The 6,897-nt window shown below is 37.3% G+C and overlaps 1 protein-coding gene across 1 annotated transcript in view; it reads right to left on the minus strand.

Moving 5' to 3' along the window:
* The window catches only part of LOC106867835 (serine/threonine-protein kinase greatwall), a 147,507-nt gene extending 146,895 nt beyond the window's left edge, over positions 1-612 (minus strand). Inside the window, exon 1 of the mRNA XM_052968008.1 lies at positions 495-612. The gene's annotated coding sequence lies outside the window, so the exon portion shown is untranslated. The remainder of the gene's footprint in view (positions 1-494) is intronic.
* Between the last annotated feature and the right edge of the window lie 6,285 nt (positions 613-6,897).

A 6,897-nucleotide genomic window follows, 5' to 3' on the forward strand; every position in this document is an offset into this window, starting at 1 on the left:
TGGTTAGATTATTATTTCTAAAAGGTCAAGCGATATGTTAAGCCAGTCTCTACCTGGTTTCACTCGAAGTTCCATTGATTTTCTTTTCTCTCAGTATGGAATTAGCTCAAAGGATTGCTGTTAAGTCCTCATAGAAATATTTAATAGTATAATTAATTAATAAATACTAAGTAAATTACACAAGAGTGAAAAATCATTCGATTAGAATAATGTTCGCAAGTGACTATGTTAAAAATAGATATGTAAACACTGAAATAGTAAGATATCACAAAAATTGGTCGATAGAGGACTTAGTTTGATCAATATATTTCAGTGTTTGACTGGTATTCTTTCTTTTGACAAAGAGGTGAGGAAAAGTTGTCAACGTCTGCCGAAGTTGAACCAAAATCGTAAAATGAATAAAGCAGACGTCACAAACAATAACAATTATAATACGGTTGAACTTCACCACACAGGCATAACACAAGAAAAATTTCATTAAACTAATGTCCTACCTATTTATACAGCTTGTTATAAACATAGAACTGTAGAGAAAATGGCAACAACTCATATAAATTCACAACGATTTCAGAATATTTTGACCGTGTTTTGATTTTCGCGCTTGTCGCCATTAATTACGTATGGGCTATGGTTGATCACGTGATATATACATATAAAGAGAGAGAGAGGGAGGAGAGGAAGATGCGTGTGTGCGCGTGTGCTAAACAGACAAATAGACAGATAGATAGATAGATAGACAGAGAGACAGACAGACAGATAAATAGATAGGTAGATAGATACATTTCTTTTATTAGCCACACAGGGCTCAACAAAGATGGGACAGATACAATGTAGAGCTTTTCTTTTTGGGAGGGGGAAGGAAAAAAAAACAATAGGGGTGTGTCGATCAAAAGGGATCGTAGGAAGGGAAAAAGTGGGGAGTTCGATCAAAAGGGATCGAGAAAAAATTTTTTTTTTAAAAGCGATCAATAGGGATCGTGTATCACACAGTAATGTTCTCGTGTAAAAAGAGGGGAGGACAGTTTAGGTTTAGCCGTGGAAAGAAAAGCCTACATAAAAGACCACGGTAGCCTTGGTCAATATTGTCATTACAGAAACTATAACAGTAAGTGACTCTTTTTTGCCTTTTTGTTTTTTGTCTGGATTTTTTTTACTCTTTTATAGTGTTATGCTCAAGGTGGCTCCGTCATTCACACGTGCCATCCTTGCTACATTCACCCATCTTTTTTTGAAGCATTCACTAGACAAGACTTCCCTTTCTTAGATAGATAGATAGACAGACAGATAGATAGATAGATAGATAGACAGATAGGTAGACAGATAGATAGACAGATAGATAGATAGACAGATAGATAGATAGATAGATAGATAGATAGATAGATAGATAGATAGATAGACTTGTTATCATATAATAATGACGACGGGCGTTTTACTAAACCTCATGACAATTACACTTTGGTTTGTATGTATGAATTCTGGACATTTCCACTTGAACGTGTTGAAAAAAAATTTTTTTTTAATAAATGTAGGGCCGGTTGCCCGGTTCCAGTGGTGTGATATTCCCCCACCTGGACGGGACGCCGATCCGTCGCAGGATTACTCATTTTTGCCAGCTGAGTGGACTGGAGTACTGTGAAATGGCACTCAACGCATCACCCTGTCCAGGAATCGAAACTGCAATCTTGCGATCATGAGTCCAGCACCCTAACCCTAACCCTAACCCTAACCACTAACCCTAACCCTAACCCTAACCCTAACCACTAACCCACGCGCCTCCACTGTTGTTGAAAAATGTAAACGATAAAGGTCAAAAATGAGTGTATGAGGATGTAAGTAAAAATGCCAAAATAATAGTAAAATAAGAAAATTATAGTTATCACTCCCCAAATATGTACAATGTTTTAGTCAATGATTCACATTATCCTACACTGTTACAACTAGCCTTGAAGCCACCCTTCAGGCGGTATTCAGACTAGCTCCTGCGGAGGGCACCTTTGAAGCCTTCGGCCCCTCTATCGGGACACTTTGTGGCCCTCTACCCTTGTGTAATGAAGCTTATTTCTGCAAATGTGCTAAGCACTGATGCTGATCAATAAGCATAGGAGCGAGGTAAATGCAGTAAAAATAGGGGCATCATTAGGGCCCCGTTTAAGCAGCCCTTCAGAAATTGAACCTCCTTATGATACTCCCTGGGAGTTCATGGTATGAAACTCATTGTCATATAACTTCATGGAAATGAATGACAAACTGCCAGTGGAACAGATAGGGTGCAGAAGGAAAGGCCAAGGGAAAAAGACCAACTTTTGATAGACAGAATGGTATGAATGACTGCAAGAAAAGACTTATTAATCTGGGTATGGCATGGATTGATTATAAGAAAGTGTATGACATGGTCCCCCATTCCTGGATTTTAGAAAGTCTAGTGCTGGTACAGGTGTCTGATAATATATCAAATTTTATTTGGAGATCAATGAAAAACTGGAATACTTGGTTAACTTCATGTGGAAAATTTTTGGTGAGAGTTAACATCAAGAGAGGCATATTTCAAGGAGAAATCCTATCACCATTGCTGTTTGTGATTTGTATGATACCCCTCACAAAGATACTATGGGAAGTGATATTGGGGTACATCTTGAAAAGTGGAGGAAAATTAAATCATCTGTTATATATGGATGACTTAAAAATCTTTGGAAAGACCAAAAAACATGAAATAAATGGCCTAGTCTCAACAGTGCAGATATTCAGTAAGGATATTGGAATGGAATTTGGGACTAAAAAGTGTGGTACGCTTATAATACAAAGAGGCAAAGCAGTGTAGTCTGATGGTGTAGAGCTACCCAACGGTGAGAAAATCAAGGATATTGATACTAATGGATATAAATATCTGGGGATTTTAGAATACAACAAAATCAATGGAAGTGAAATGAAAGAACGTTTTAAGCAAGAATATCTCAGAAGAACTGAGTTAATTATGGGAAGTAGACTCAATGGAAAAAACAAAATCAAGACAATGAACATCAGGGCTGCTTCCTTAATGCGATATGGCGCAGGTGTTGTTTGGTGGACAAAGAACGAGCTTGAGGAAATGGACAGCGAAACTGGAAAAGTGATGACAATTAACAAGGAACTACACCTCACCTCAGAAACGATACTGACAGACTGTATATGCCTAGAAATAGGGGTGGAAGAGGTCTCATGGGATGCAAGATCTGTGGTGTCAAAGAGAAGAGCAGTCTGGGATTGTACATCAAATAGTAGAGTGAATCTTTGCTTGCTGTTGTTAGAATTAATAATATAATATCTACCGAAAATGTGATGCACCCACAAACATTTAAGAAACAAGATGAAGAATAAAGAGTAAACAACTGGAAAATGTAACCACTGCATGGGCAATCCCTGGGAGAAATTGAAGGAAAAGACAAGATGAACACTTGGAGAGGGCTAAGTAAATGTCATCTGAAAGGATGCCCTGAGGCATTGAGGCAAAATCGACCTCAGCGGAATTTGAACTCAGAACATAGTTACTGGTGAAATACTGCTAAGCATTTTGCCTGACATGCTGATGGTTCTGCCAGCTCACCGCCTTGGTAATAATGATAATAATGTTTCAAATTTTTGGCACAATGCCAGCAATTTCATATGGAGGAGATTAGGTGATTACATTGAGCCCAATACTTTATTTTATTGAGTCCCCAAAAGTTTGAAAGTTAATCTCAAAAGGATTTGAATTTAGAATGTAAAGAGCAAGAAAAAATACCACAAGGCATTTTTGAGATCGTCATCACCATTATCATTTAACATATACATAACATATAGTATAATTATAAATAGGACAAATTTTAACCATTTCTCTTCAGACTGAAAAAAAATGATGAATAACCTTAATCAATTTTTGAACCTTATTGGATTCTCATCAGAGGCATCCACATCATTTGACAATCTCCAGAGAAACAGGCTGCCAAACTGTTTATATACTCAACAAATGCAGCAGTGACTCTATGAAGGGTTCCCTAATTTGCTTACCAAAAGTATTTAACACTCTATAAATACCAGTGGCCTGTCAATGGGGATCAAGATATGATATAATATATACATAACATATGGTATAATTATGAACAGGGCAAATTTTAGCCATTTCTTCACAGACTGAAAAAATGATGAACAACCTTAATCGATTTTCGAACCTCATTGGGTTCTCATCAGCATGACTTGGATGATTCGATAGTATCTGAGAAGCCAGTTAGGGCTGTGTTAAGCATCAATGTCCACTTTGAAATGGTTGTCTGGATGTTCTAGATGTTCTTCCTAATACCATCCACTTTACAGGGTGTACTGGATGCCTTTTTTATGTGGCACCAGCACTAGAGACATCACCAAGTAACTTGCAAGACAAAACCCCTTGACAGAGTGCAGGGTGTAATATTGAGGAATGTGGTTTTCTGTCAGGTATTGAAAAGCTGAAGATAAAAGGACTGGAATAGGTGTCTTGTTGTAGCTAACCCAGCAGAAAAGCAAGAGAGGATGATAGAGATAAGGTGCCAGAATATACCTTCAAGGTATAAGAAAGTGGATAAAGATAAAATGTGGACAGAGAAGTAAGGATAGCTGAGAGAATTGGTTCATGAGAGTGCTAAAAGAGAGTGATGGAGTTAGAAGAAAATGCAGCAAATGGCAGACATGGATGGTATGGATAATGGTAAATCTCAGTCTGGGGAAAGCAGGTGTGTGTCAAATATATTTATAGATCATATTATTATTGGATCGGTGCATAATTATTGCGGCTTTTTTCAACAAAAACAATAAGAATATTTAACAAAAACGTCTTTGAATGACAGTCGGCTTTTTTTCATAAAAATGCGAACTGAAAATCATATCCATATTTGTCATATTATGGTCTATCACTTCGAGAAAGGTTGGAATGCAGTACAGTCATTTTGTGATCTCAATGAACTTTTTGGTGAAGGAACAATCAGCAAAAGCCAAGTTGGAAGATGGTTCAGGAAGTTCAAATTGGGTGATACAAACCTAGCAAAGGAAAAAGGAAAATTTCAATGACTGGGCACTTTTGGCAGCTGTGAAAGAAGACAAAAGCTTGACAACAAGAATGTTAGCCAAAGACTTCAATGTGGACCATTCGACCATCATTCATCATCTCAAAAAGCTCGGAAAAGTATGGAAATTGGCTGGGTGGGTCCCCCACGAACTCTCTGATAACAACAAAGCCGAATGTGCCCGAATTTTTACTGATTTGCTGCAGTCAAATGAGCAAACTCTATTCCTGAAGAATCTCATCACTGGGGATGAATTGTGACTTCTCTTCAAAAATAATAAGAGAAAGAAAGATAATAACAATATTAGTGATAAAAATATAGTCCTAGATAATATTAATGGTAAGTATTACATAATTTCCTGTTGTTGTAAGAATAACCATTGTGATGATGAAGTAAAGACATTTGATTTGCATAATCAAACAAGTCTGTGTGGGGAGATATTCCACAGTCTATATATAGAGAAAAGGTGGTGGTGGTGGTGTGAGGAGGAGGAAGAGGACGAGGAGTCTACATAGTGAGAATTCAGTTCTTGAACCTGTATCACCTTTGGAAGCAAAGAGTTAGATGGGAAAATTGTGATAGATCACGCCAGGGTTAAAGTGTTTAGGGAAGGTTATATGGTGCAAAATATTATGGTGTTTGCCATTGAGAGGTGGAAACAATTGCTAGCAAATGTGAGAGGTTATCAGTAGAGATAAAATGAATAGTCTTAGTGAGAATGTGTGTGTGTGTGTGTGTGAAGGAGAGAGGGGGAGAGGGGGAGGGAGAAAGAGAGAGTATGTGTAAATATTTTTGTCAAAATATTTTTAGATATCTCATTTTGATAAGGCCTCTTACTAACAATTTGCGTAATCAGTTCCTAATGCACAGCCTGACTACTTGGTCATGACACAAGCCTATTAATATAGCCGAACGTATCATATCAGATCATACAGTCAGTATCAACCCATTTTGAATTTCTTTAGTGCGATCTTTTACTATTACATAATGTTTATTCTGCTCAATTCCGATGAATGATACTCAGGAACACAATTACAGAAAGAAAAAAAATGTTTATCTCCCTTGCAATATTACATGGGAGGTAACCCTGTCTTTGTTAGCTGCTGAGAGAAACTACAACTTTCGCATGACATATTTGCCAATAAATTGGGAGAATCGTCCGAGTAACGGACAAAATGCTTTGCAGAATTTTTTCTAGAACTATATATTTTGAGTTCAAATCCCGTCAAAGACAACTTTACCTTTCATTCTCCCTAGATCGATTAAAACAACAGTTACGTACTGGAATCAATTTAATCGAGTCTATGTATGGAAACAATATTATCTGTATATGACATTCGTTTATCAGAATTAGTAGAGTGTTGAACAAAGTGCCTTGCGGTATTTAGTTACGGCTCCTTACGGTTCTGAGTTCAAACCCCACCGAAGTCAACTTTGCTTAAAAAAATAAATACGGCACTGATATAAATACCAAATTTCTAGTATTGCGTCAATGAGATCACTATTACCTAGAAAGCATTGTGTGATTGCTTTCACTAGAAATCCAATTGTAGCAGTTTCCAAGTATAAGTGTGTAATGCACGCCAGTCTTAGATGTTGACACTTGTTAACTAGTGTAGTACGTTTGTTTGTATATATTTGTGATGTAGGTCAATAAGTAAAATGTGTAACAAGAACTAGTAGACCTACTCATACTAGCGGTTTCTGTGGAAATTTCACGGGCCATTTTGTGGTACAGTACCTGCCATAAACATCTCTCCACTCAGTAATAATATCCTTTTCTACTCTAGGCACAAGGCCCGAGATTTTGGGGGAGGAGGCCAGTCGATTAGATCAACCCCAGTAC

Source organism: Octopus bimaculoides, chromosome 5 (genome assembly GCF_001194135.2).
Source record: "Octopus bimaculoides isolate UCB-OBI-ISO-001 chromosome 5, ASM119413v2, whole genome shotgun sequence".
In the NCBI taxonomy this organism is placed as follows: domain Eukaryota; kingdom Metazoa; phylum Mollusca; class Cephalopoda; order Octopoda; family Octopodidae; genus Octopus; species Octopus bimaculoides.